A 25,621-nucleotide genomic window follows, 5' to 3' on the forward strand; every position below is an offset into this window, starting at 1 on the left:
GGCCCACAGGTAAATCTTTGTCATCTTTGGTAAAACATGCGGTATTGGCTTTGCTGCTGAAATGTGCATCAGCTGCACTTTGGTGGCATGTCCACCAGGGGCTGTCAGTGCTTGATTTGCTTTCAAAAACACTGACACTGCGTCACGAACTCTAGCAACAAGCAGAGTCCCTTTTCACCCAGAGAGAGCCACAATTTGCACATTTGCTTCTCTAAGAGAACATGCTTTGGAGCGATTCTGAGAGGTTTTCCTCCACTGTCGTTGGTGGTACTCTTACTCGCGCTTCCCGAAACTGCTACTTGGGTTTTGAGAACCGGCATCGAGAGTGAGTGTGCAGCCAATCCGCCCTTCACCTCCGACCCTTTGACGGCATCGCTTCTCGGCCTTTTGGCTAAGATCAAGTGTAGTATCTGTTCTTATCAGTTTAATATCTGATACGTCCCCTACCCGGGGACCATATATTAAATTGATTTTTGGAACTGGGAGATGGAATAGGGGCTTGCTCCGTCCACTCCACGCATCGACCTGGTATTGCAGTACTTCCGGGAACGGTGCACCCCTCCTCTCTATGTGAAATGTAAAGCACGTTCGTTCCTCTGCCTGCTCTCTCAGCTTGCGGAACTCTGCCTTCCTGTGTGGCTGATGCTGTTAGCCTGAGTATTGCCCAACCTTCTTTCTGCCCCTGGGCTATGCCAGGGCAAATGTAATAGTTTGCCAACGTGACGCTCCGTGTTGGATTTGGATACGGGGACAATGAGCAGGCCTGTCCCAGCCGATGATGTGGACTCACAATATGTGTACACTTGTTAATGCTCCAATTTCATAGTGACATTCAGTGGGCGTGAACCTTTCTGCAGTGTCCATGACTCTCATTTTAAGAGCAGGAGGCAGCAAAAGGGAGACACGTGAAATGCATGCCTGTGCCCATAACATGAATCAAACAGGTCACTGTTTCCCAGTCTGCTTTCCACTGACCCGACATGTCAGGAGGAAGACAAACACATGCCTTCAGCACCATCAGTCAGCGTGGCGTGTCTGCTACAGGGCAGCCGATCTCTGAGCTGTGCAACTCATACTTACCTGGCAGGGGAGACACCATGATCACGAAGGTGGTTCACCCAGGGCGAGGCTCAGCCATTGCACTCCGGCCGAGCTGACCTCTGCGAATTCCCCAAATGTGGGAATCTCGACTGCATAATTTCTGGTAGTGGGGGACTGCGTTCGCGCTCTCCCCTGACATATACTGTGAAAATTAAAACAAGAGGCAACCCTCAAGTCATTCACGGGGGCTGTAAGCATTTTAGGCTGCTTGAAACGAAGCAGAGCTTACACGGTGATGCCGAGCATCAGTAAGCAGTGGTAGTACAGTACAATGGGCATATGTACGTTCAAGTGCCTGGAAATTGAAGCCCACTTCCGGATTGCTACCTTTGCGTTGAGCAACATATGCGCTAGTACAAGCGCAGGAAAGCACACAGGCCTGTTGGTAAATCTTTGTCATCTTTGGTAAAACATGCGGTATTGGCTTTGCTGCTGAAATGTGCATCAGCTGCACTTTGGTGGCATGTCCACCAGGGGCTGTCAGTGCTTGATTTGCTTTCAAAAACACTGACACTGCGTCACGAACTCTAGCAACAAGCAGAGTCCCTTTTCACCCAGAGAGAGCCACAATTTGCACATTTGCTTCTCTAAGAGAACATGCTTTGGAGCGATTCTGAGAGGTTTTCCTCCACTGTCGTTGGTGGTACTCTTACTCGCGCTTCCCGAAACTGCTACTTGGGTTTTGAGAACCGGCATCGAGAGTGAGTGTGCAGCCAATCCGCCCTTCACCTCCGACCCTTTGACGGCATCGCTTCTCGGCCTTTTGGCTAAGATCAAGTGTAGTATCTGTTCTTATCAGTTTAATATCTGATACGTCCCCTACCCGGGGACCATATATTAAATTGATTTTTGGAACTGGGAGATGGAATAGGGGCTTGCTCCGTCCACTCCACGCATCGACCTGGTATTGCAGTACTTCCGGGGACGGTGCACCCCTCCTCTCTATGTGAAATGTAAAGCACGTTCGTTCCTCTGCCTGCTCTCTCAGCTTGCGGAACTCTGCCTTCCTGTGTGGCTGATGCTGTTAGCCTGAGTATTGCCCAACCTTCTTTCTGCCCCTGGGCTATGCCAGGGCAAATGTAATAGTTTGCCAACGTGACGCTTCGTGTTGGATTTGGATACGGGGACAATGAGCAGGCCTGTCCCAGCCGATGATGTGGACTCACAATATGTGTACACTTGTTAATGCTCCAATTTCATAGTGACATTCAGTGGGCGTGAACCTTTCTGCAGTGTCCATGACTCTCATTTTAAGAGCAGGAGGCAGCAAAAGGGAGACACGTGAAATGCATGCCTGTGCCCATAACATGAATCAAACAGGTCACTGTTTCCCAGTCTGCTTTCCACTGACCCGACATGTCAGGAGGAAGACAAACACATGCCTTCAGCACCATCAGTCAGCGTGGCGTGTCTGCTACAGGGCAGCCGATCTCTGAGCTGTGCAACTCATACTTACCTGGCAGGGGAGACACCATGATCACGAAGGTGGTTCACCCAGGGCGAGGCTCAGCCATTGCACTCCGGCCGAGCTGACCTCTGCGAATTCCCCAAATGTGGGAATCTCGACTGCATAATTTCTGGTAGTGGGGGACTGCGTTCGCGCTCTCCCCTGACATATACTGTGAAAATTAAAACAAGAGGCAACCCTCAAGTCATTCACGGGGGCTGTAAGCATTTTAGGCTGCTTGAAACGAAGCAGAGCTTACACGGTGATGCCGAGCATCAGTAAGCAGTGGTAGTACAGTACAATGGGCATATGTACGTTCAAGTGCCTGGAAATTGAAGCCCACTTCCGGATTGCTACCTTTGCGTTGAGCAACATATGCGCTAGTACAAGCGCAGGAAAGCACACAGGCCCACAGGTAAATCTTTGTCATCTTTGGTAAAACATGCGGTATTGGCTTTGCTGCTGAAATGTGCATCAGCTGCACTTTGGTGGCATGTCCACCAGGGGCTGTCAGTGCTTGATTTGCTTTCAAAAACACTGACACTGCGTCACGAACTCTAGCAACAAGCAGAGTCCCTTTTCACCCAGAGAGAGCCACAATTTGCACATTTGCTTCTCTAAGAGAACATACTTTGGAGCGATTCTGAGAGGTTTTCCTCCACTGTCGTTGGTGGTACTCTTACTCGCGCTTCCCGAAACTGCTACTTGGGTTTTGAGAACCGGCATCGAGAGTGAGTGTGCAGCCAATCCGCCCTTCACCTCCGACCCTTTGATGGCATCGCTTCTCGGCCTTTTGGCTAAGATCAAGTGTAGTATCTGTTCTTATCAGTTTAATATCTGATACGTCCCCTACCCGGGGACCATATATTAAATTGATTTTTGGAACTGGGAGATGGAATAGGGGCTTGCTCCGTCCACTCCATGCACCGACCTGGTATTGCAGTACTTCCGGGAACGGTGCACCCCTCCTCTCTATGTGAAATGTAAAGCACGTTCGTTCCTCTGCCTGCTCTCTCAGCTTGCGGAACTCTGCCTTCCTGTGTGGCTGATGCTGTTAGCCTGAGTATTGCCCAACCTTCTTTCTGCCCCTGGGCTATGCCAGGGCAAATGTAATAGTTTGCCAACGTGACGCTCCGTGTTGGATTTGGATACGGGGACAATGAGCAGGCCTGTCCCAGCCGATGATGTGGACTCACAATATGTGTACACTTGTTAATGCTCCAATTTCATAGTGACATTCAGTGGGCGTGAACCTTTCTGCAGTGTCCATGACTCTCATTTTAAGAGCAGGAGGCAGCAAAAGGGAGACACGTGAAATGCATGCCTGTGCCCATAACATGAATCAAACAGGTCACTGTTTCCCAGTCTGCTTTCCACTGACCCGACATGTCAGGAGGAAGACAAACACATGCCTTCAGCACCATCAGTCAGCGTGGCGTGTCTGCTACAGGGCAGCCGATCTCTGAGCTGTGCAACTCATACTTACCTGGCAGGGGAGACACCATGATCACGAAGGTGGTTCACCCAGGGCGAGGCTCAGCCATTGCACTCCGGCCGAGCTGACCTCTGCGAATTCCCCAAATGTGGGAATCTCGACTGCATAATTTCTGGTAGTGGGGGACTGCGTTCGCGCTCTCCCCTGACATATACTGTGAAAATTAAAACAAGAGGCAACCCTCAAGTCATTCACGGGGGCTGTAAGCATTTTAGGCTGCTTGAAACGAAGCAGAGCTTACACGGTGATGCCGAGCATCAGTAAGCAGTGGTAGTACAGTACAATGGGCATATGTACGTTCAAGTGCCTGGAAATTGAAGCCCACTTCCGGATTGCTACCTTTGCGTTGAGCAACATATGCGCTAGTACAAGCGCAGGAAAGCACACAGGCCTGTTGGTAAATCTTTGTCATCTTTGGTAAAACATGCGGTATTGGCTTTGCTGCTGAAATGTGCATCAGCTGTCAGTGCTTGATTTGCTTTCAAAAACACTGACACTGCGTCACGAACTCTAGCAACAAGCAGAGTCCCTTTTCACCCAGAGAGAGCCACAATTTGCACATTTGCTTCTCTAAGAGAACATGCTTTGGAGCGATTCTGAGAGGTTTTCCTCCACTGTCGTTGGTGGTACTCTTACTCGCGCTTCCCGAAACTGCTACTTGGGTTTTGAGAACCGGCATCGAGAGTGAGTGTGCAGCCAATCCGCCCTTCACCTCCGACCCTTTGACGGCATCGCTTCTCGGCCTTTTGGCTAAGATCAAGTGTAGTATCTGTTCTTATCAGTTTAATATCTGATACGTCCCCTACCCGGGGACCATATATTAAATTGATTTTTGGAACTGGGAGATGGAATAGGGGCTTGCTCCGTCCACTCCACGCATCGACCTGGTATTGCAGTACTTCCGGGAACGGTGCACCCCTCCTCTCTATGTGAAATGTAAAGCACGTTCGTTCCTCTGCCTGCTCTCTCAGCTTGCGGAACTCTGCCTTCCTGTGTGGCTGATGCTGTTAGCCTGAGTATTGCCCAACCTTCTTTCTGCCCCTGGGCTATGCCAGGGCAAATGTAATAGTTTGCCAACGTGACGCTCCGTGTTGGATTTGGATACGGGGACAATGAGCAGGCCTGTCCCAGCCGATGATGTGGACTCACAATATGTGTACACTTGTTAATGCTCCAATTTCATAGTGACATTCAGTGGGCGTGAACCTTTCTGCAGTGTCCATGACTCTCATTTTAAGAGCAGGAGGCAGCAAAAGGGAGACATGTGAAATGCATGCCTGTGCCCATAACATGAATCAAACAGGTCACTGTTTCCCAGTCTGCTTTCCACTGACCCGACATGTCAGGAGGAAGACAAACACATGCCTTCAGCACCATCAGTCAGCGTGGCGTGTCTGCTACAGGGCAGCCGATCTCTGAGCTGTGCAACTCATACTTACCTGGCAGGGGAGACACCATGATCACGAAGGTGGTTCACCCAGGGCGAGGCTCAGCCATTGCACTCCGGCCGAGCTGACCTCTGCGAATTCCCCAAATGTGGGAATCTCGACTGCATAATTTCTGGTAGTGGGGGACTGCGTTCGCGCTCTCCCCTGACATATACTGTGAAAATTAAAACAAGAGGCAACCCTCAAGTCATTCACGGGGGCTGTAAGCATTTTAGGCTGCTTGAAACGAAGCAGAGCTTACACGGTGATGCCGAGCATCAGTAAGCAGTGGTAGTACAGTACAATGGGCATATGTACGTTCAAGTGCCTGGAAATTGAAGCCCACTTCCGGATTGCTACCTTTGCGTTGAGCAACATATGCGCTAGTACAAGCGCAGGAAAGCACACAGGCCTGTTGGTAAATCTTTGTCATCTTTGGTAAAACATGCGGTATTGGCTTTGCTGCTGAAATGTGCATCAGCTGCACTTTGGTGGCATGTCCACCAGGGGCTGTCAGTGCTTGATTTGCTTTCAAAAACACTGACACTGCGTCACGAACTCTAGCAACAAGCAGAGTCCCTTTTCACCCAGAGAGAGCCACAATTTGCACATTTGCTTCTCTAAGAGAACATACTTTGGAGCGATTCTGAGAGGTTTTCCTCCACTGTCGTTGGTGGTACTCTTACTCGCGCTTCCCGAAACTGCTACTTGGGTTTTGAGAACCGGCATCGAGAGTGAGTGTGCAGCCAATCCGCCCTTCACCTCCGACCCTTTGACGGCATCGCTTCTCGGCCTTTTGGCTAAGATCAAGTGTAGTATCTGTTCTTATCAGTTTAATATCTGATACGTCCCCTACCCGGGGACCATATATTAAATTGATTTTTGGAACTGGGAGATGGATTAGGGGCTTGCTCCGTCCACTCCACGCATCGACCTGGTATTGCAGTACTTCCGGGAACGGTGCACCCCTCCTCTCTATGTGAAATGTAAAGCACGTTCGTTCCTCTGCCTGCTCTCTCAGCTTGCGGAACTCTGCCTTCCTGTGTGGCTGATGCTGTTAGCCTGAGTATTGCCCAACCTTCTTTCTGCCCCTGGGCTATGCCAGGGCAAATGTAATAGTTTGCCAACGTGACGCTCCGTGTTGGATTTGGATACGGGGACAATGAGCAGGCCTGTCCCAGCCGATGATGTGGACTCACAATATGTGTACACTTGTTAATGCTCCAATTTCATAGTGACATTCAGTGGGCGTGAACCTTTCTGCAGTGTCCATGACTCTCATTTTAAGAGCAGGAGGCAGCAAAAGGGAGACATGTGAAATGCATGCCTGTGCCCATAACATGAATCAAACAGGTCACTGTTTCCCAGTCTGCTTTCCACTGACCCGACATGTCAGGAGGAAGACAAACACATGCCTTCAGCACCATCAGTCAGCGTGGCGTGTCTGCTACAGGGCAGCCGATCTCTGAGCTGTGCAACTCATACTTACCTGGCAGGGGAGACACCATGATCACGAAGGTGGTTCACCCAGGGCGAGGCTCAGCCATTGCACTCCGGCCGAGCTGACCTCTGCGAATTCCCCAAATGTGGGAATCTCGACTGCATAATTTCTGGTAGTGGGGGACTGCGTTCGCGCTCTCCCCTGACATATACTGTGAAAATTAAAACAAGAGGCAACCCTCAAGTCATTCACGGGGGCTGTAAGCATTTTAGGCTGCTTGAAACGAAGCAGAGCTTACACGGTGATGCCGAGCATCAGTAAGCAGTGGTAGTACAGTACAATGGGCATATGTACGTTCAAGTGCCTGGAAATTGAAGCCCACTTCCGGATTGCTACCTTTGCGTTGAGCAACATATGCGCTAGTACAAGCGCAGGAAAGCACACAGGCCTGTTGGTAAATCTTTGTCATCTTTGGTAAAACATGCGGTATTGGCTTTGCTGCTGAAATGTGCATCAGCTGCACTTTGGTGGCATGTCCACCAGGGGCTGTCAGTGCTTGATTTGCTTTCAAAAACACTGACACTGCGTCACGAACTCTAGCAACAAGCAGAGTCCCTTTTCACCCAGAGAGAGCCACAATTTGCACATTTGCTTCTCTAAGAGAACATGCTTTGGAGCGATTCTGAGAGGTTTTCCTCCACTGTCGTTGGTGGTACTCTTACTCGCGCTTCCCGAAACTGCTACTTGGGTTTTGAGAACCGGCATCGAGAGTGAGTGTGCAGCCAATCCGCCCTTCACCTCCGACCCTTTGACGGCATCGCTTCTCGGCCTTTTGGCTAAGATCAAGTGTAGTATCTGTTCTTATCAGTTTAATATCTGATACGTCCCCTACCCGGGGACCATATATTAAATTGATTTGTGGAACTGGGAGATGGAATAGGGGCTTGCTCCGTCCACTCCACGCATCGACCTGGTATTGCAGTACTTCCGGGAACGGTGCACCCCTCCTCTCTATGTGAAATGTAAAGCACGTTCGTTCCTCTGCCTGCTCTCTCAGCTTGCGGAACTCTGCCTTCCTGTGTGGCTGATGCTGTTAGCCTGAGTATTGCCCAACCTTCTTTCTGCCCCTGGGCTATGCCAGGGCAAATGTAATAGTTTGCCAACGTGACGCTCCGTGTTGGATTTGGATACGGGGACAATGAGCAGGCCTGTCCCAGCCGATGATGTGGACTCACAATATGTGTACACTTGTTAATGCTCCAATTTCATAGTGACATTCAGTGGGCGTGAACCTTTCTGCAGTGTCCATGACTCTCATTTTAAGAGCAGGAGGCAGCAAAAGGGAGACATGTGAAATGCATGCCTGTGCCCATAACATGAATCAAACAGGTCACTGTTTCCCAGTCTGCTTTCCACTGACCCGACATGTCAGGAGGAAGACAAACACATGCCTTCAGCACCATCAGTCAGCGTGGCGTGTCTGCTACAGGGCAGCCGATCTCTGAGCTGTGCAACTCATACTTACCTGGCAGGGGAGACACCATGATCACGAAGGTGGTTCACCCAGGGCGAGGCTCAGCCATTGCACTCCGGCCGAGCTGACCTCTGCGAATTCCCCAAATGTGGGAATCTCGACTGCATAATTTCTGGTAGTGGGGGACTGCGTTCGCGCTCTCCCCTGACATATACTGTGAAAATTAAAACAAGAGGCAACCCTCAAGTCATTCACGGGGGCTGTAAGCATTTTAGGCTGCTTGAAACGAAGCAGAGCTTACACGGTGATGCCGAGCATCAGTAAGCAGTGGTAGTACAGTACAATGGGCATATGTACGTTCAAGTGCCTGGAAATTGAAGCCCACTTCCGAATTGCTACCTTTGCGTTGAGCAACATATGCGCTAGTACAAGCGCAGGAAAGCACACAGGCCTGTTGGTAAATCTTTGTCATCTTTGGTAAAACATGCGGTATTGGCTTTGCTGCTGAAATGTGCATCAGCTGCACTTTGGTGGCATGTCCACCAGGGGCTGTCAGTGCTTGATTTGCTTTCAAAAACACTGACACTGCGTCACGAACTCTAGCAACAAGCAGAGTCCCTTTTCACCCAGAGAGAGCCACAATTTGCACATTTGCTTCTCTAAGAGAACATGCTTTGGAGCGATTCTGAGAGGTTTTCCTCCACTGTCGTTGGTGGTACTCTTACTCGCGCTTCCCGAAACTGCTACTTGGGTTTTGAGAACCGGCATCGAGAGTGAGTGTGCAGCCAATCCGCCCTTCACCTCCGACCCTTTGACGGCATCGCTTCTCGGCCTTTTGGCTAAGATCAAGTGTAGTATCTGTTCTTATCAGTTTAATATCTGATACGTCCCCTACCCGGGGACCATATATTAAATTGATTTTTGGAACTGGGAGATGGAATAGGGGCTTGCTCCGTCCACTCCACGCATCGACCTGGTGTTGCACTACTTCCGGGAACGGTGCACCCCTCCTCTCTATGTGAAATGTAAAGCACGTTCGTTCCTCTGCCTGCTCTCTCAGCTTGCGGAACTCTGCCTTCCTGTGTGGCTGATGCTGTTAGCCTGAGTATTGCCCAACCTTCTTTCTGCCCCTGGGCTATGCCAGGGCAAATGTAATAGTTTGCCAACGTGACGGTCCGTGTTGGATTTGGATACGGGGACAATGAGCAGGCCTGTCCCAGCCGATGATGTGGACTCACAATATGTGTACACTTGTTAATGCTCCAATTTCATAGTGACATTCAGTGGGCGTGAACCTTTCTGCAGTGTCCATGACTCTCATTTTAAGAGCAGGAGGCAGCAAAAGGGAGACATGTGAAATGCATGCCTGTGCCCATAACATGAATCAAACAGGTCACTGTTTCCCAGTCTGCTTTCCACTGACCCGACATGTCAGGAGGAAGACAAACACATGCCTTCAGCACCATCAGTCAGCGTGGCGTGTCTGCTACAGGGCAGCCGATCTCTGAGCTGTGCAACTCATACTTACCTGGCAGGGGAGACACCATGATCACGAAGGTGGTTCACCCAGGGCGAGGCTCAGCCATTGCACTCCGGCCGAGCTGACCTCTGCGAATTCCCCAAATGTGGGAATCTCGACTGCATAATTTCTGGTAGTGGGGGACTGCGTTCGCGCTCTCCCCTGACATATACTGTGAAAATTAAAACAAAAGGCAACCCTCAAGTCATTCACGGGGGCTGTAAGCATTTTAGGCTGCTTGAAACGAAGCAGAGCTTACACGGTGATGCCGAGCATCAGTAAGCAGTGGTAGTACAGTACAATGGGCATATGTACGTTCAAGTGCCTGGAAATTGAAGCCCACTTCCGGATTGCTACCTTTGCGTTGAGCAACATATGCGCTAGTACAAGCGCAGGAAAGCACACAGGCCCACAGGTAAATCTTTGTCATCTTTGGTAAAACATGCGGTATTGGCTTTGCTGCTGAAATGTGCATCAGCTGCACTTTGGTGGCATGTCCACCAGGGGCTGTCAGTGCTTGATTTGCTTTCAAAAACACTGACACTGCGTCACGAACTCTAGCAACAAGCAGAGTCCCTTTTCACCCAGAGAGAGCCACAATTTGCACATTTGCTTCTCTAAGAGAACATACTTTGGAGCGATTCTGAGAGGTTTTCCTCCACTGTCGTTGGTGGTACTCTTACTCGCGCTTCCCGAAACTGCTACTTGGGTTTTGAGAACCGGCATCGAGAGTGAGTGTGCAGCCAATCCGCCCTTCACCTCCGACCCTTTGACGGCATCGCTTCTCGGCCTTTTGGCTAAGATCAAGTGTAGTATCTGTTCTTATCAGTTTAATATCTGATACGTCCCCTACCCGGGGACCATATATTAAATTGATTTGTGGAACTGGGAGATGGAATAGGGGCTTGCTCCGTCCACTCCACGCATCGACCTGGTATTGCAGTACTTCCGGGAACGGTGCACCCCTCCTCTCTATGTGAAATGTAAAGCACGTTCGTTCCTCTGCCTGCTCTCTCAGCTTGCGGAACTCTGCCTTCCTGTGTGGCTGATGCTGTTAGCCTGAGTATTGCCCAACCTTCTTTCTGCCCCTGGGCTATGCCAGGGCAAATGTAATAGTTTGCCAACGTGACGCTCCGTGTTGGATTTGGATACGGGGACAATGAGCAGGCCTGTCCCAGCCGATGATGTGGACTCACAATATGTGTACACTTGTTAATGCTCCAATTTCATAGTGACATTCAGTGGGCGTGAACCTTTCTGCAGTGTCCATGACTCTCATTTTAAGAGCAGGAGGCAGCAAAAGGGAGACACGTGAAATGCATGCCTGTGCCCATAACATGAATCAAACAGGTCACTGTTTCCCAGTCTGCTTTCCACTGACCCGACATGTCAGGAGGAAGACAAACACATGCCTTCAGCACCATCAGTCAGCGTGGCGTGTCTGCTACAGGGCAGCCGATCTCTGAGCTGTGCAACTCATACTTACCTGGCAGGGGAGACACCATGATCACGAAGGTGGTTCACCCAGGGCGAGGCTCAGCCATTGCACTCCGGCCGAGCTGACCTCTGCGAATTTCCCAAATGTGGGAATCTCGACTGCATAATTTCTGGTAGTGGGGGACTGCGTTCGCGCTCTCCCCTGACATATACTGTGAAAATTAAAACAAGAGGCAACCCTCAAGTCATTCACGGGGGCTGTAAGCATTTTAGGCTGCTTGAAACGAAGCAGAGCTTACACGGTGATGCCGAGCATCAGTAAGCAGTGGTAGTACAGTACAATGGGCATATGTACGTTCAAGTGCCTGGAAATTGAAGCCCACTTCCGGATTGCTACCTTTGCGTTGAGCAACATATGCGCTAGTACAAGCGCAGGAAAGCACACAGGCCCACAGGTAAATCTTTGTCATCTTTGGTAAAACATGCGGTATTGGCTTTGCTGCTGAAATGTGCATCAGCTGCACTTTGGTGGCATGTCCACCAGGGGCTGTCAGTGCTTGATTTGCTTTCAAAAACACTGACACTGCGTCACGAACTCTAGCAACAAGCAGAGTCCCTTTTCACCCAGAGAGAGCCACAATTTGCACATTTGCTTCTCTAAGAGAACATACTTTGGAGCGATTCTGAGAGGTTTTCCTCCACTGTCGTTGGTGGTACTCTTACTCGCGCTTCCCGAAACTGCTACTTGGGTTTTGAGAACCGGCATCGAGAGTGAGTGTGCAGCCAATCCGCCCTTCACCTCCGACCCTTTGACGGCATCGCTTCTCGGCCTTTTGGCTAAGATCAAGTGTAGTATCTGTTCTTATCAGTTTAATATCTGATACGTCCCCTACCCGGGGACCATATATTAAATTGATTTTTGGAACTGGGAGATGGAATAGGGGCTTGCTCCGTCCACTCCACGCATCGACCTGGTATTGCAGTACTTCCGGGAACGGTGCACCCCTCCTCTCTATGTGAAATGTAAAGCATGTTCGTTCCTCTGCCTGCTCTCTCAGCTTGCGGAACTCTGCCTTCCTGTGTGGCTGATGCTGTTAGCCTGAGTATTGCCCAACCTTCTTTCTGCCCCTGGGCTATGCCAGGGCAAATGTAATAGTTTGCCAACGTGACGCTCCGTGTTGGATTTGGATACGGGGACAATGAGCAGGCCTGTCCCAGCCGATGATGTGGACTCACAATATGTGTACACTTGTTAATGCTCCAATTTCATAGTGACATTCAGTGGGCGTGAACCTTTCTGCAGTGTCCATGACTCTCATTTTAAGAGCAGGAGGCAGCAAAAGGGAGACATGTGAAATGCATGCCTGTGCCCATAACATGAATCAAACAGGTCACTGTTTCCCAGTCTGCTTTCCACTGACCCGACATGTCAGGAGGAAGACAAACACATGCCTTCAGCACCATCAGTCAGCGTGGCGTGTCTGCTACAGGGCAGCCGATCTCTGAGCTGTGCAACTCATACTTACCTGGCAGGGGAGACACCATGATCACGAAGGTGGTTCACCCAGGGCGAGGCTCAGCCATTGCACTCCGGCCGAGCTGACCTCTGCGAATTCCCCAAATGTGGGAATCTCGACTGCATAATTTCTGGTAGTGGGGGACTGCGTTCGCGCTCTCCCCTGACATATACTGTGAAAATTAAAACAAGAGGCAACCCTCAAGTCATTCACGGGGGCTGTAAGCATTTTAGGCTGCTTGAAACGAAGCAGAGCTTACACGGTGATGCCGAGCATCAGTAAGCAGTGGTAGTACAGTACAATGGGCATATGTACGTTCAAGTGCCTGGAAATTGAAGCCCACTTCCGGATTGCTACCTTTGCGTTGAGCAACATATGCGCTAGTACAAGCGCAGGAAAGCACACAGGCCTGTTGGTAAATCTTTGTCATCTTTGGTAAAACATGCGGTATTGGCTTTGCTGCTGAAATGTGCATCAGCTGCACTTTGGTGGCATGTCCACCAGGGGCTGTCAGTGCTTGATTTGCTTTCAAAAACACTGACACTGCGTCACGAACTCTAGCAACAAGCAGAGTCCCTTTTCACCCAGAGAGAGCCACAATTTGCACATTTGCTTCTCTAAGAGAACATGCTTTGGAGCGATTCTGAGAGGTTTTCCTCCACTGTCGTTGGTGGTACTCTTACTCGCGCTTCCCGAAACTGCTACTTGGGTTTTGAGAACCGGCATCGAGAGTGAGTGTGCAGCCAATCCGCCCTTCACCTCCGACCCTTTGACGGCATCGCTTCTCGGCCTTTTGGCTAAGATCAAGTGTAGTATCTGTTCTTATCAGTTTAATATCTGATACGTCCCCTACCCGGGGACCATATATTAAATTGATTTTTGGAACTGGGAGATGGAATAGGGGCTTGCTCCGTCCACTCCACGCATCGACCTGGTATTGCAGTACTTCCGGGAACGGTGCACCCCTCCTCTCTATGTGAAATGTAAAGCACGTTCGTTCCTCTGCCTGCTCTCTCAGCTTGCGGAACTCTGCCTTCCTGTGTGGCTGATGCTGTTAGCCTGAGTATTGCCCAACCTTCTTTCTGCCCCTGGGCTATGCCAGGGCAAATGTAATAGTTTGCCAACGTGACGCTCCGTGTTGGATTTGGATACGGGGACAATGAGCAGGCCTGTCCCAGCCGATGATGTGGACTCACAATATGTGTACACTTGTTAATGCTCCAATTTCATAGTGACATTCAGTGGGCGTGAACCTTTCTGCAGTGTCCATGACTCTCATTTTAAGAGCAGGAGGCAGCAAAAGGGAGACACGTGAAATGCATGCCTGTGCCCATAACATGAATCAAACAGGTCACTGTTTCCCAGTCTGCTTTCCACTGACCCGACATGTCAGGAGGAAGACAAACACATGCCTTCAGCACCATCAGTCAGCGTGGCGTGTCTGCTACAGGGCAGCCGATCTCTGAGCTGTGCAACTCATACTTACCTGGCAGGGGAGACACCATGATCACGAAGGTGGTTCACCCAGGGCGAGGCTCAGCCATTGCACTCTGGCCGAGCTGACCTCTGCGAATTCCCCAAATGTGGGAATCTCGACTGCATAATTTCTGGTAGTGGGGGACTGCGTTCGCGCTCTCCCCTGACATATACTGTGAAAATTAAAACAAGAGGCAACCCTCAAGTCATTCACGGGGGCTGTAAGCATTTTAGGCTGCTTGAAACGAAGCAGAGCTTACACGGTGATGCCGAGCATCAGTAAGCAGTGGTAGTACAGTACAATGGGCATATGTACGTTCAAGTGCCTGGAAATTGAAGCCCACTTCCGGATTGCTACCTTTGCGTTGAGCAACATATGCGCTAGTACAAGCGCAGGAAAGCACACAGGCCTGTTGGTAAATCTTTGTCATCTTTGGTAAAACATGCGGTATTGGCTTTGCTGCTGAAATGTGCATCAGCTGCACTTTGGTGGCATGTCCACCAGGGGCTGTCAGTGCTTGATTTGCTTTCAAAAACACTGACACTGCGTCACGAACTCTAGCAACAAGCAGAGTCCCTTTTCACCCAGAGAGAGCCACAATTTGCACATTTGCTTCTCTAAGAGAACATGCTTTGGAGCGATTCTGAGAGGTTTTCCTCCACTGTCGTTGGTGGTACTCTTACTCGCGCTTCCCGAAACTGCTACTTGGGTTTTGAGAACCGGCATCGAGAGTGAGTGTGCAGCCAATCCGCCCTTCACCTCCGACCCTTTGACGGCATCGCTTCTCGGCCTTTTGGCTAAGATCAAGTGTAGTATCTGTTCTTATCAGTTTAATATCTGATACGTCCCCTACCCGGGGACCATATATTAAATTGATTTTTGGAACTGGGAGATGGAATAGGGGCTTGCTCCGTCCACTCCACGCATCGACCTGGTATTGCAGTACTTCCGGGGACGGTGCACCCCTCCTCTCTATGTGAAATGTAAAGCACGTTCGTTCCTCTGCCTGCTCTCTCAGCTTGCGGAACTCTGCCTTCCTGTGTGGCTGATGCTGTTAGCCTGAGTATTGCCCAACCTTCTTTCTGCCCCTGGGCTATGCCAGGGCAAATGTAATAGTTTGCCAACGTGACGCTTCGTGTTGGATTTGGATACGGGGACAATGAGCAGGCCTGTCCCAGCCGATGATGTGGACTCACAATATGTGTACACTTGTTAATGCTCCAATTTCATAGTGACATTCAGTGGGCGTGAACCTTTCTGCAGTGTCCATGACTCTCATTTTAAGAGCAGGAGGCAGCAAAAGGGAGACACGTGAAATGCATGCCTGTGCCCATAACATGAATCAAACAGGTCACTGTTTCCCAGTCTGCTTTCCACTGACCCGACATGTCAGGAGGAAGACAAACACATGCCTTCAGCACCATCAGTCAGCGTGGCGTGTCTGCTACAGGGCAGCCGATCTCTGAGCTGTGCAACTCATACTTACCTGGCAGGGGAGACACCATGATCACGAAGGTGGTTCACCCAGGGCGAGGCTCAGCCATTGCACTCCGGCCGAGCTGACCTCTGCGAATTCCCCAAATGTGGGAATCTCGACTGCATAATTTCTGGTAGTGGGGGACTGCGTTCGCGCTCTCCCCTGACATATACTGTGAAAATTAAAACAAGAGGCAACCCTCAAGTCATTCACGGGGGCTGTAAGCATTTTAGGCTGCTTGAAACGAAGCAGAGCTTACACGGTGATGCCGAGCATCAGTAAGCAGTGGTAGTACAGTACAATGGGCATATGTACGTTCAAGTGCCTGGAAATTGAAGCCCACTTCCGGATTGCTACCTTTGCGTTGAGCAACATATGCGCTAGTACAAGCGCAGGAAAGCACACAGGCCCACAGGTAAATCTTTGTCATCTTTGGTAAAACATGCGGTATTGGCTTTGCTGCTGAAATGTGCATCAGCTGCACTTTGGTGGCATGTCCACCAGGGGCTGTCAGTGCTTGATTTGCTTTCAAAAACACTGACACTGCGTCACGAACTCTAGCAACAAGCAGAGTCCCTTTTCACCCAGAGAGAGCCACAATTTGCACATTTGCTTCTCTAAGAGAACATACTTTGGAGCGATTCTGAGAGGTTTTCCTCCACTGTCGTTGGTGGTACTCTTACTCGCGCTTCCCGAAACTGCTACTTGGGTTTTGAGAACCGGCATCGAGAGTGAGTGTGCAGCCAATCCGCCCTTCACCTCCGACCCTTTGATGGCATTGCTTCTCGGCCTTTTGGCTAAGATCAAGTGTAGTATCTGTTCTTATCAGTTTAATATCTGATACGTCCCCTACCCGGGGACCATATATTAAATTGATTTTTGGAACTGGGAGATGGAATAGGGGCTTGCTCCGTCCACTCCATGCATCGACCTGGTATTGCAGTACTTCCGGGAACGGTGCACCCCTCCTCTCTATGTGAAATGTAAAGCACGTTCGTTCCTCTGCCTGCTCTCTCAGCTTGCGGAACTCTGCCTTCCTGTGTGGCTGATGCTGTTAGCCTGAGTATTGCCCAACCTTCTTTCTGCCCCTGGGCTATGCCAGGGCAAATGTAATAGTTTGCCAACGTGACGCTCCGTGTTGGATTTGGATACGGGGACAATGAGCAGGCCTGTCCCAGCCGATGATGTGGACTCACAATATGTGTACACTTGTTAATGCTCCAATTTCATAGTGACATTCAGTGGGCGTGAACCTTTCTGCAGTGTCCATGACTCTCATTTTAAGAGCAGGAGGCAGCAAAAGGGAGACACGTGAAATGCATGCCTGTGCCCATAACATGAATCAAACAGGTCACTGTTTCCCAGTCTGCTTTCCACTGACCCGACATGTCAGGAGGAAGACAAACACATGCCTTCAGCACCATCAGTCAGCGTGGCGTGTCTGCTACAGGGCAGCCGATCTCTGAGCTGTGCAACTCATACTTACCTGGCAGGGGAGACACCATGATCACGAAGGTGGTTCACCCAGGGCGAGGCTCAGCCATTGCACTCCGGCCGAGCTGACCTCTGCGAATTCCCCAAATGTGGGAATCTCGACTGCATAATTTCTGGTAGTGGGGGACTGCGTTCGCGCTCTCCCCTGACATATACTGTGAAAATTAAAACAAGAGGCAACCCTCAAGTCATTCACGGGGGCTGTAAGCATTTTAGGCTGCTTGAAACGAAGCAGAGCTTACACGGTGATGCCGAGCATCAGTAAGCAGTGGTAGTACAGTACAATGGGCATATGTACGTTCAAGTGCCTGGAAATTGAAGCCCACTTCCGGATTGCTACCTTTGCGTTGAGCAACATATGCGCTAGTACAAGCGCAGGAAAGCACACAGGCCTGTTGGTAAATCTTTGTCATCTTTGGTAAAACATGCGGTATTGGCTTTGCTGCTGAAATGTGCATCAGCTGTCAGTGCTTGATTTGCTTTCAAAAACACTGACACTGCGTCACGAACTCTAGCAACAAGCAGAGTCCCTTTTCACCCAGAGAGAGCCACAATTTGCACATTTGCTTCTCTAAGAGAACATGCTTTGGAGCGATTCTGAGAGGTTTTCCTCCACTGTCGTTGGTGGTACTCTTACTCGCGCTTCCCGAAACTGCTACTTGGGTTTTGAGAACCGGCATCGAGAGTGAGTGTGCAGCCAATCCGCCCTTCACCTCCGACCCTTTGACGGCATCGCTTCTCGGCCTTTTGGCTAAGATCAAGTGTAGTATCTGTTCTTATCAGTTTAATATCTGATACGTCCCCTACCCGGGGACCATATATTAAATTGATTTTTGGAACTGGGAGATGGAATAGGGGCTTGCTCCGTCCACTCCACGCATCGACCTGGTATTGCAGTACTTCCGGGAACGGTGCACCCCTCCTCTCTATGTGAAATGTAAAGCACGTTCGTTCCTCTGCCTGCTCTCTCAGCTTGCGGAACTCTGCCTTCCTGTGTGGCTGATGCTGTTAGCCTGAGTATTGCCCAACCTTCTTTCTGCCCCTGGGCTATGCCAGGGCAAATGTAATAGTTTGCCAACGTGACGCTCCGTGTTGGATTTGGATACGGGGACAATGAGCAGGCCTGTCCCAGCCGATGATGTGGACTCACAATATGTGTACACTTGTTAATGCTCCAATTTCATAGTGACATTCAGTGGGCGTGAACCTTTCTGCAGTGTCCATGACTCTCATTTTAAGAGCAGGAGGCAGCAAAAGGGAGACATGTGAAATGCATGCCTGTGCCCATAACATGAATCAAACAGGTCACTGTTTCCCAGTCTGCTTTCCACTGACCCGACATGTCAGGAGGAAGACAAACACATGCCTTCAGCACCATCAGTCAGCGTGGCGTGTCTGCTACAGGGCAGCCGATCTCTGAGCTGTGCAACTCATACTTACCTGGCAGGGGAGACACCATGATCACGAAGGTGGTTCACCCAGGGCGAGGCTCAGCCATTGCACTCCGGCCGAGCTGACCTCTGCGAATTCCCCAAATGTGGGAATCTCGACTGCATAATTTCTGGTAGTGGGGGACTGCGTTCGCGCTCTCCCCTGACATATACTGTGAAAATTAAAACAAGAGGCAACCCTCAAGTCATTCACGGGGGCTGTAAGCATTTTAGGCTGCTTGAAACGAAGCAGAGCTTACACGGTGATGCCGAGCATCAGTAAGCAGTGGTAGTACAGTACAATGGGCATATGTACGTTCAAGTGCCTGGAAATTGAAGCCCACTTCCGGATTGCTACCTTTGCGTTGAGCAACATATGCGCTAGTACAAGCGCAGGAAAGCACACAGGCCTGTTGGTAAATCTTTGTCATCTTTGGTAAAACATGCGGTATTGGCTTTGCTGCTGAAATGTGCATCAGCTGCACTTTGGTGGCATGTCCACCAGGGGCTGTCAGTGCTTGATTTGCTTTCAAAAACACTGACACTGCGTCACGAACTCTAGCAACAAGCAGAGTCCCTTTTCACCCAGAGAGAGCCACAATTTGCACATTTGCTTCTCTAAGAGAACATACTTTGGAGCGATTCTGAGAGGTTTTCCTCCACTGTCGTTGGTGGTACTCTTACTCGCGCTTCCCGAAACTGCTACTTGGGTTTTGAGAACCGGCATCGAGAGTGAGTGTGCAGCCAATCCGCCCTTCACCTCCGACCCTTTGACGGCATCGCTTCTCGGCCTTTTGGCTAAGATCAAGTGTAGTATCTGTTCTTATCAGTTTAATATCTGATACGTCCCCTACCCGGGGACCATATATTAAATTGATTTTTGGAACTGGGAGATGGATTAGGGGCTTGCTCCGTCCACTCCACGCATCGACCTGGTATTGCAGTACTTCCGGGAACGGTGCACCCCTCCTCTCTATGTGAAATGTAAAGCACGTTCGTTCCTCTGCCTGCTCTCTCAGCTTGCGGAACTCTGCCTTCCTGTGTGGCTGATGCTGTTAGCCTGAGTATTGCCCAACCTTCTTTCTGCCCCTGGGCTATGCCAGGGCAAATGTAATAGTTTGCCAACGTGACGCTCCGTGTTGGATTTGGATACGGGGACAATGAGCAGGCCTGTCCCAGCCGATGATGTGGACTCACAATATGTGTACACTTGTTAATGCTCCAATTTCATAGTGACATTCAGTGGGCGTGAACCTTTCTGCAGTGTCCATGACTCTCATTTTAAGAGCAGGAGGCAGCAAAAGGGAGACATGTGAAATGCATGCCTGTGCCCATAACATGAATCAAACAGGTCACTGTTTCCCAGTCTGCTTTCCACTGACCCGACATGTCAGGAGGAAGACAAACACATGCCTTCAGCACCATCAGTCAGCGTGGCGTGTCTGCTACAGGGCAGCCGATCTCTGAGCTGTGCAACTCATACTTACCTGGCAGGGGAGACACCATGATCACGAAGGTGGTTCACCCAGGGCGAGGCTCAGCCATTGCACTCCGGCCGAGCTGACCTCTGCGAATTCCCCAAATGTGGGAATCTCGACTGCATAATTTCTGGTAGTGGGGGACTGCGTTCGCGCTCTCCCCTGACATATACTGTGAAAATTAAAACAAGAGGCAACCCTCAAGTCATTCACGGGGGCTGTAAGCATTTTAGGCTGCTTGAAACGAAGCAGAGCTTACACGGTGATGCCGAGCATCAGTAAGCAGTGGTAGTACAGTACAATGGGCATATGTACGTTCAAGTGCCTGGAAATTGAAGCCCACTTCCGGATTGCTACCTTTGCGTTGAGCAACATATGCGCTAGTACAAGCGCAGGAAAGCACACAGGCCTGTTGGTAAATCTTTGTCATCTTTGGTAAAACATGCGGTATTGGCTTTGCTGCTGAAATGTGCATCAGCTGTCAGTGCTTGATTTGCTTTCAAAAACACTGACACTGCGTCACGAACTCTAGCAACAAGCAGAGTCCCTTTTCACCCAGAGAGAGCCACAATTTGCACATTTGCTTCTCTAAGAGAACATGCTTTGGAGCGATTCTGAGAGGTTTTCCTCCACTGTCGTTGGTGGTACTCTTACTCGCGCTTCCCGAAACTGCTACTTGGGTTTTGAGAACCGGCATCGAGAGTGAGTGTGCAGCCAATCCGCCCTTCACCTCCGACCCTTTGACGGCATCGCTTCTCGGCCTTTTGGCTAAGATCAAGTGTAGTATCTGTTCTTATCAGTTTAATATCTGATACGTCCCCTACCCGGGGACCATATATTAAATTGATTTTTGGAACTGGGAGATGGAATAGGGGCTTGCTCCGTCCACTCCACGCATCGACCTGGTATTGCAGTACTTCCGGGAACGGTGCACCCCTCCTCTCTATGTGAAATGTAAAGCACGTTCGTTCCTCTGCCTGCTCTCTCAGCTTGCGGAACTCTGCCTTCCTGTGTGGCTGATGCTGTTAGCCTGAGTATTGCCCAACCTTCTTTCTGCCCCTGGGCTATGCCAGGGCAAATGGAATAGTTTGCCAACGTGACGCTCCGTGTTGGATTTGGATACGGGGACAATGAGCAGGCCTGTCCCAGCCGATGATGTGGACTCACAATATGTGTACACTTGTTAATGCTCCAATTTCATAGTGACATTCAGTGGGCGTGAACCTTTCTGCAGTGTCCATGACTCTCATTTTAAGAGCAGGAGGCAGCAAAAGGGAGACATGTGAAATGCATGCCTGTGCCCATAACATGAATCAAACAGGTCACTGTTTCCCAGTCTGCTTTCCACTGACCCGACATGTCAGGAGGAAGACAAACACATGCCTTCAGCACCATCAGTCAGCGTGGCGTGTCTGCTACAGGGCAGCCGATCTCTGAGCTGTGCAACTCATACTTACCTGGCAGGGGAGACACCATGATCACGAAGGTGGTTCACCCAGGGCGAGGCTCAGCCATTGCACTCCGGCCGAGCTGACCTCTGCGAATTCCCCAAATGTGGGAATCTCGACTGCATAATTTCTGGTAGTGGGGGACTGCGTTCGCGCTCTCCCCTGACATATACTGTGAAAATTAAAACAAGAGGCAACCCTCAAGTCATTCACGGGGGCTGTAAGCATTTTAGGCTGCTTGAAACGAAGCAGAGCTTACACGGTGATGCCGAGCATCAGTAAGCAGTGGTAGTACAGTACAATGGGCATATGTACGTTCAAGTGCCTGGAAATTGAAGCCCACTTCCGGATTGCTACCTTTGCGTTGAGCAACATATGCGCTAGTACAAGCGCAGGAAAGCACACAGGCCTGTTGGTAAATCTTTGTCATCTTTGGTAAAACATGCGGTATTGGCTTTGCTGCTGAAATGTGCATCAGCTGCACTTTGGTGGCATGTCCACCAGGGGCTGTCAGTGCTTGATTTGCTTTCAAAAACACTGACACTGCGTCACGAACTCTAGCAACAAGCAGAGTCCCTTTTCACCCAGAGAGAGCCACAATTTGCACATTTGCTTCTCTAAGAGAACATGCTTTGGAGCGATTCTGAGAGGTTTTCCTCCACTGTCGTTGGTGGTACTCTTACTCGCGCTTCCCGAAACTGCTACTTGGGTTTTGAGAACCGGCATCGAGAGTGAGTGTGCAGCCAATCCGCCCTTCACCTCCGACCCTTTGACGGCATCGCTTCTCGGCCTTTTGGCTAAGATCAAGTGTAGTATCTGTTCTTATCAGTTTAATATCTGATACGTCCCCTACCCGGGGACCATATATTAAATTGATTTTTGGAACTGGGAGATGGAATAGGGGCTTGCTCCGTCCACTCCACGCATCGACCTGGTATTGCAGTACTTCCGGGAACGGTGCACCCCTCCTCTCTATGTGAAATGTAAAGCACGTTCGTTCCTCTGCCTGCTCTCTCAGCTTGCGGAACTCTGCCTTCCTGTGTGGCTGATGCTGTTAGCCTGAGTATTGCCCAACCTTCTTTCTGCCCCTGGGCTATGCCAGGGCAAATGTAATAGTTTGCCAACGTGACGCTCCGTGTTGGATTTGGATACGGGGACAATGAGCAGGCCTGTCCCAGCCGATGATGTGGACTCACAATATGTGTACACTTGTTAATGCTCCAATTTCATAGTGACATTCAGTGGGCGTGAACCTTTCTGCAGTGTCCATGACTCTCATTTTAAGAGCAGGAGGCAGCAAAAGGGAGACACGTGAAATGCATGCCTGTGCCCATAACATGAATCAAACAGGTCACTGTTTCCCAGTCTGCTTTCCACTGACCCGACATGTCAGGAGGAAGACAAACACATGCCTTCAGCACCATCAGTCAGCGTGGCGTGTCTGCTACAGGGCAGCCGATCTCTGAGCTGTGCAACTCATACTTACCTGGCAGGGGAGACACCATGATCACGAAGGTGGTTCACCCAGGGCGAGGCTCAGCCATTGCACTCCGGCCGAGCTGACCTCTGCGAATTCCCCAAATGTGGGAATCTCGACTGCATAATTTCTGGTAGTGGGGGACTGCGTTCGCGCTCTCCCCTGACATATACTGTGAAAATTAAAACAAGAGGCAACCCTCAAGTCATTCACGGGGGCTGTAAGCATTTTAGGCTGCTTGAAACGAAGCAGAGCTTACACGGTGATGCCGAGCATCAGTAAGCAGTGGTAGTACAGTACAATGGGCATATGTACGTTCAAGTGCCTGGAAATTGAAGCCCACTTCCGGATTGCTACCTTTGCGTTGAGCAACATATGCGCTAGTACAAGCGCAGGAAAGCACACAGGCCTGTTGGTAAATCTTTGTCATCTTTGGTAAAACATGCGGTATTGGCTTTGCTGCTGAAATGTGCATCAGCTGTCAGTGCTTGATTTGCTTTCAAAAACACTGACACTGCGTCACGAACTCTAGCAACAAGCAGAGTCCCTTTTCACCCAGAGAGAGCCACAATTTGCACATTTGCTTCTCTAAGAGAACATGCTTTGGAGCGATTCTGAGAGGTTTTCCTCCACTGTCGTTGGTGGTACTCTTACTCGCGCTTCCCGAAACTGCTACTTGGGTTTTGAGAACCGGCATCGAGAGTGAGTGTGCAGCCAATCCGCCCTTCACCTCCGACCCTTTGACGGCATCGCTTCTCGGCCTTTTGGCTAAGATCAAGTGTAGTATCTGTTCTTATCAGTTTAATATCTGATACGTCCCCTACCCGGGGACCATATATTAAATTGATTTTTGGAACTGGGAGATGGAATAGGGGCTTGCTCCGTCCACTCCACGCATCGACCTGGTATTGCAGTACTTCCGGGAACGGTGCACCCCTCCTCTCTATGTGAAATGTAAAGCACGTTCGTTCCTCTGCCTGCTCTCTCAGCTTGCGGAACTCTGCCTTCCTGTGTGGCTGATGCTGTTAGCCTGAGTATTGCCCAACCTTCTTTCTGCCCCTGGGCTATGCCAGGGCAAATGTAATAGTTTGCCAACGTGACGCTCCGTGTTGGATTTGGATACGGGGACAATGAGCAGGCCTGTCCCAGCCGATGATGTGGACTCACAATATGTGTACACTTGTTAATGCTCCAATTTCATAGTGACATTCAGTGGGCGTGAACCTTTCTGCAGTGTCCATGACTCTCATTTTAAGAGCAGGAGGCAGCAAAAGGGAGACACGTGAAATGCATGCCTGTGCCCATAACATGAATCAAACAGGTCACTGTTTCCCAGTCTGCTTTCCACTGACCCGACATGTCAGGAGGAAGACAAACACATGCCTTCAGCACCATCAGTCAGCGTGGCGTGTCTGCTACAGGGCAGCCGATCTCTGAGCTGTGCAACTCATACTTACCTGGCAGGGGAGACACCATGATCACGAAGGTGGTTCACCCAGGGCGAGGCTCAGCCATTGCACTCCGGCCGAGCTGACCTCTGCGAATTCCCCAAATGTGGGAATCTCGACTGCATAATTTCTGGTAGTGGGGGACTGCGTTCGCGCTCTCCCCTGACATATACTGTGAAAATTAAAACAAGAGGCAACCCTCAAGTCATTCACGGGGGCTGTAAGCATTTTAGGCTGCTTGAAACGAAGCAGAGCTTACACGGTGATGCCGAGCATCAGTAAGCAGTGGTAGTACAGTACAATGGGCATATGTACGTTCAAGTGCCTGGAAATTGAAGCCCACTTCCGGATTGCTACCTTTGCGTTGAGCAACATATGCGCTAGTACAAGCGCAGGAAAGCACACAGGCCTGTTGGTAAATCTTTGTCATCTTTGGTAAAACATGCGGTATTGGCTTTGCTGCTGAAATGTGCATCAGCTGCACTTTGGTGGCATGTCCACCAGGGGCTGTCAGTGCTTGATTTGCTTTCAAAAACACTGACACTGCGTCACGAACTCTAGCAACAAGCAGAGTCCCTTTTCACCCAGAGAGAGCCACAATTTGCACATTTGCTTCTCTAAGAGAACATACTTTGGAGCGATTCTGAGAGGTTTTCCTCCACTGTCGTTGGTGGTACTCTTACTCGCGCTTCCCGAAACTGCTACTTGGGTTTTGAGAACCGGCATCGAGAGTGAGTGTGCAGCCAATCCGCCCTTCACCTCCGACCCTTTGACGGCATCGCTTCTCGGCCTTTTGGCTAAGATCAAGTGACCTCAAGCCATTTTTATCTGGCCCTTTTAGTCCACTTTTTAATTTGTTGGTTTTAGGCAAATTTTTAAGTGTTTTTAGTTTTCCTTTTCCCTGTAGTGTGTGGTGCCTCCACCATGCCGGCATGCGGAGGCACCACAGCGTCCGTTTCACATTTAAAGAGAAAGATGGTAAACCCCTGGGTCCAATGTCAAGACTTGACTTTTCCAGGAGGTTTATACAAAAA

General features: G+C 50.1%; 34 non-coding genes and 1 pseudogene across 34 annotated transcripts; all 35 read left to right on the top strand.

Annotated features, from left to right (window-relative positions):
* Positions 1-371: 371 nt before the first annotated feature.
* Positions 372-562, top strand: LOC131959951 (U2 spliceosomal RNA). Its single transcript, XR_009389560.1, has one exon. It is a non-coding gene; the product is annotated as a U2 spliceosomal RNA (small nuclear RNA).
* A 510-nt stretch (positions 563-1,072) lies between these two features.
* On the top strand, positions 1,073-1,236 carry LOC131959993 (U1 spliceosomal RNA). Its single transcript, XR_009389568.1, has one exon. It is a non-coding gene; the product is annotated as a U1 spliceosomal RNA (small nuclear RNA).
* A 612-nt stretch (positions 1,237-1,848) lies between these two features.
* On the top strand, positions 1,849-2,039 carry LOC131960654 (U2 spliceosomal RNA). Its single transcript, XR_009389724.1, has one exon. It is a non-coding gene; the product is annotated as a U2 spliceosomal RNA (small nuclear RNA).
* A 510-nt stretch (positions 2,040-2,549) lies between these two features.
* On the top strand, positions 2,550-2,713 carry LOC131960059 (U1 spliceosomal RNA). Its single transcript, XR_009389580.1, has one exon. It is a non-coding gene; the product is annotated as a U1 spliceosomal RNA (small nuclear RNA).
* Positions 2,714-3,325: 612 nt separating this feature from the next.
* Positions 3,326-3,516, top strand: LOC131960635 (U2 spliceosomal RNA). Its single transcript, XR_009389720.1, has one exon. It is a non-coding gene; the product is annotated as a U2 spliceosomal RNA (small nuclear RNA).
* Positions 3,517-4,026: 510 nt separating this feature from the next.
* LOC131960122 (U1 spliceosomal RNA) lies at positions 4,027-4,190 on the top strand. The gene has a single exon (XR_009389594.1). It is a non-coding gene; the product is annotated as a U1 spliceosomal RNA (small nuclear RNA).
* Positions 4,191-4,773: 583 nt separating this feature from the next.
* Positions 4,774-4,964, top strand: LOC131959958 (U2 spliceosomal RNA). Its single transcript, XR_009389561.1, has one exon. It is a non-coding gene; the product is annotated as a U2 spliceosomal RNA (small nuclear RNA).
* Positions 4,965-5,474: 510 nt separating this feature from the next.
* LOC131960192 (U1 spliceosomal RNA) lies at positions 5,475-5,638 on the top strand. Its single transcript, XR_009389619.1, has one exon. It is a non-coding gene; the product is annotated as a U1 spliceosomal RNA (small nuclear RNA).
* Positions 5,639-6,250: 612 nt separating this feature from the next.
* LOC131959861 (U2 spliceosomal RNA) lies at positions 6,251-6,441 on the top strand. Its single transcript, XR_009389546.1, has one exon. It is a non-coding gene; the product is annotated as a U2 spliceosomal RNA (small nuclear RNA).
* A 510-nt stretch (positions 6,442-6,951) lies between these two features.
* On the top strand, positions 6,952-7,115 carry LOC131960292 (U1 spliceosomal RNA). The gene has a single exon (XR_009389634.1). It is a non-coding gene; the product is annotated as a U1 spliceosomal RNA (small nuclear RNA).
* A 612-nt stretch (positions 7,116-7,727) lies between these two features.
* On the top strand, positions 7,728-7,918 carry LOC131960842 (U2 spliceosomal RNA). Its single transcript, XR_009389771.1, has one exon. It is a non-coding gene; the product is annotated as a U2 spliceosomal RNA (small nuclear RNA).
* A 510-nt stretch (positions 7,919-8,428) lies between these two features.
* LOC131960363 (U1 spliceosomal RNA) lies at positions 8,429-8,592 on the top strand. The gene has a single exon (XR_009389651.1). It is a non-coding gene; the product is annotated as a U1 spliceosomal RNA (small nuclear RNA).
* A 612-nt stretch (positions 8,593-9,204) lies between these two features.
* LOC131959838 (U2 spliceosomal RNA) lies at positions 9,205-9,395 on the top strand. Its single transcript, XR_009389541.1, has one exon. It is a non-coding gene; the product is annotated as a U2 spliceosomal RNA (small nuclear RNA).
* A 510-nt stretch (positions 9,396-9,905) lies between these two features.
* Positions 9,906-10,069, top strand: LOC131960411 (U1 spliceosomal RNA). Its single transcript, XR_009389666.1, has one exon. It is a non-coding gene; the product is annotated as a U1 spliceosomal RNA (small nuclear RNA).
* Positions 10,070-10,681: 612 nt separating this feature from the next.
* On the top strand, positions 10,682-10,872 carry LOC131960847 (U2 spliceosomal RNA). The gene has a single exon (XR_009389772.1). It is a non-coding gene; the product is annotated as a U2 spliceosomal RNA (small nuclear RNA).
* Positions 10,873-11,382: 510 nt separating this feature from the next.
* Positions 11,383-11,546, top strand: LOC131959719 (U1 spliceosomal RNA). Its single transcript, XR_009389517.1, has one exon. It is a non-coding gene; the product is annotated as a U1 spliceosomal RNA (small nuclear RNA).
* A 612-nt stretch (positions 11,547-12,158) lies between these two features.
* LOC131959966 (U2 spliceosomal RNA) lies at positions 12,159-12,349 on the top strand. The gene has a single exon (XR_009389562.1). It is a non-coding gene; the product is annotated as a U2 spliceosomal RNA (small nuclear RNA).
* A 510-nt stretch (positions 12,350-12,859) lies between these two features.
* LOC131960485 (U1 spliceosomal RNA) lies at positions 12,860-13,023 on the top strand. Its single transcript, XR_009389684.1, has one exon. It is a non-coding gene; the product is annotated as a U1 spliceosomal RNA (small nuclear RNA).
* Positions 13,024-13,635: 612 nt separating this feature from the next.
* LOC131959973 (U2 spliceosomal RNA) lies at positions 13,636-13,826 on the top strand. Its single transcript, XR_009389565.1, has one exon. It is a non-coding gene; the product is annotated as a U2 spliceosomal RNA (small nuclear RNA).
* Positions 13,827-14,336: 510 nt separating this feature from the next.
* LOC131959714 (U1 spliceosomal RNA) lies at positions 14,337-14,500 on the top strand. The gene has a single exon (XR_009389515.1). It is a non-coding gene; the product is annotated as a U1 spliceosomal RNA (small nuclear RNA).
* Positions 14,501-15,112: 612 nt separating this feature from the next.
* Positions 15,113-15,303, top strand: LOC131960660 (U2 spliceosomal RNA). The gene has a single exon (XR_009389726.1). It is a non-coding gene; the product is annotated as a U2 spliceosomal RNA (small nuclear RNA).
* A 510-nt stretch (positions 15,304-15,813) lies between these two features.
* Positions 15,814-15,977, top strand: LOC131960550 (U1 spliceosomal RNA). Its single transcript, XR_009389702.1, has one exon. It is a non-coding gene; the product is annotated as a U1 spliceosomal RNA (small nuclear RNA).
* A 612-nt stretch (positions 15,978-16,589) lies between these two features.
* LOC131960749 (U2 spliceosomal RNA) lies at positions 16,590-16,780 on the top strand. Its single transcript, XR_009389741.1, has one exon. It is a non-coding gene; the product is annotated as a U2 spliceosomal RNA (small nuclear RNA).
* Positions 16,781-17,290: 510 nt separating this feature from the next.
* LOC131960617 (U1 spliceosomal RNA) lies at positions 17,291-17,454 on the top strand. The gene has a single exon (XR_009389715.1). It is a non-coding gene; the product is annotated as a U1 spliceosomal RNA (small nuclear RNA).
* Positions 17,455-18,037: 583 nt separating this feature from the next.
* On the top strand, positions 18,038-18,228 carry LOC131959980 (U2 spliceosomal RNA). Its single transcript, XR_009389566.1, has one exon. It is a non-coding gene; the product is annotated as a U2 spliceosomal RNA (small nuclear RNA).
* Positions 18,229-18,738: 510 nt separating this feature from the next.
* On the top strand, positions 18,739-18,902 carry LOC131960687 (U1 spliceosomal RNA). The gene has a single exon (XR_009389730.1). It is a non-coding gene; the product is annotated as a U1 spliceosomal RNA (small nuclear RNA).
* A 612-nt stretch (positions 18,903-19,514) lies between these two features.
* Positions 19,515-19,705, top strand: LOC131959866 (U2 spliceosomal RNA). The gene has a single exon (XR_009389547.1). It is a non-coding gene; the product is annotated as a U2 spliceosomal RNA (small nuclear RNA).
* Positions 19,706-20,215: 510 nt separating this feature from the next.
* On the top strand, positions 20,216-20,379 carry LOC131960757 (U1 spliceosomal RNA). The gene has a single exon (XR_009389747.1). It is a non-coding gene; the product is annotated as a U1 spliceosomal RNA (small nuclear RNA).
* A 583-nt stretch (positions 20,380-20,962) lies between these two features.
* Positions 20,963-21,153, top strand: LOC131959987 (U2 spliceosomal RNA). The gene has a single exon (XR_009389567.1). It is a non-coding gene; the product is annotated as a U2 spliceosomal RNA (small nuclear RNA).
* Positions 21,154-21,663: 510 nt separating this feature from the next.
* Positions 21,664-21,827, top strand: LOC131960830 (U1 spliceosomal RNA). Its single transcript, XR_009389769.1, has one exon. It is a non-coding gene; the product is annotated as a U1 spliceosomal RNA (small nuclear RNA).
* A 612-nt stretch (positions 21,828-22,439) lies between these two features.
* Positions 22,440-22,630, top strand: LOC131960000 (U2 spliceosomal RNA). Its single transcript, XR_009389569.1, has one exon. It is a non-coding gene; the product is annotated as a U2 spliceosomal RNA (small nuclear RNA).
* A 510-nt stretch (positions 22,631-23,140) lies between these two features.
* On the top strand, positions 23,141-23,304 carry LOC131960899 (U1 spliceosomal RNA). The gene has a single exon (XR_009389787.1). It is a non-coding gene; the product is annotated as a U1 spliceosomal RNA (small nuclear RNA).
* Positions 23,305-23,887: 583 nt separating this feature from the next.
* Positions 23,888-24,078, top strand: LOC131960007 (U2 spliceosomal RNA). Its single transcript, XR_009389570.1, has one exon. It is a non-coding gene; the product is annotated as a U2 spliceosomal RNA (small nuclear RNA).
* Positions 24,079-24,588: 510 nt separating this feature from the next.
* On the top strand, positions 24,589-24,752 carry LOC131960972 (U1 spliceosomal RNA). Its single transcript, XR_009389808.1, has one exon. It is a non-coding gene; the product is annotated as a U1 spliceosomal RNA (small nuclear RNA).
* A 612-nt stretch (positions 24,753-25,364) lies between these two features.
* On the top strand, positions 25,365-25,541 carry LOC131961074 (U2 spliceosomal RNA; annotated as a pseudogene).
* The last annotated feature ends 80 nt before the right edge of the window (positions 25,542-25,621 follow it).

Source organism: Centropristis striata, chromosome 2 (assembly GCF_030273125.1).
Source record: "Centropristis striata isolate RG_2023a ecotype Rhode Island chromosome 2, C.striata_1.0, whole genome shotgun sequence".
Lineage (NCBI taxonomy): Eukaryota > Metazoa > Chordata > Actinopteri > Perciformes > Serranidae > Centropristis > Centropristis striata.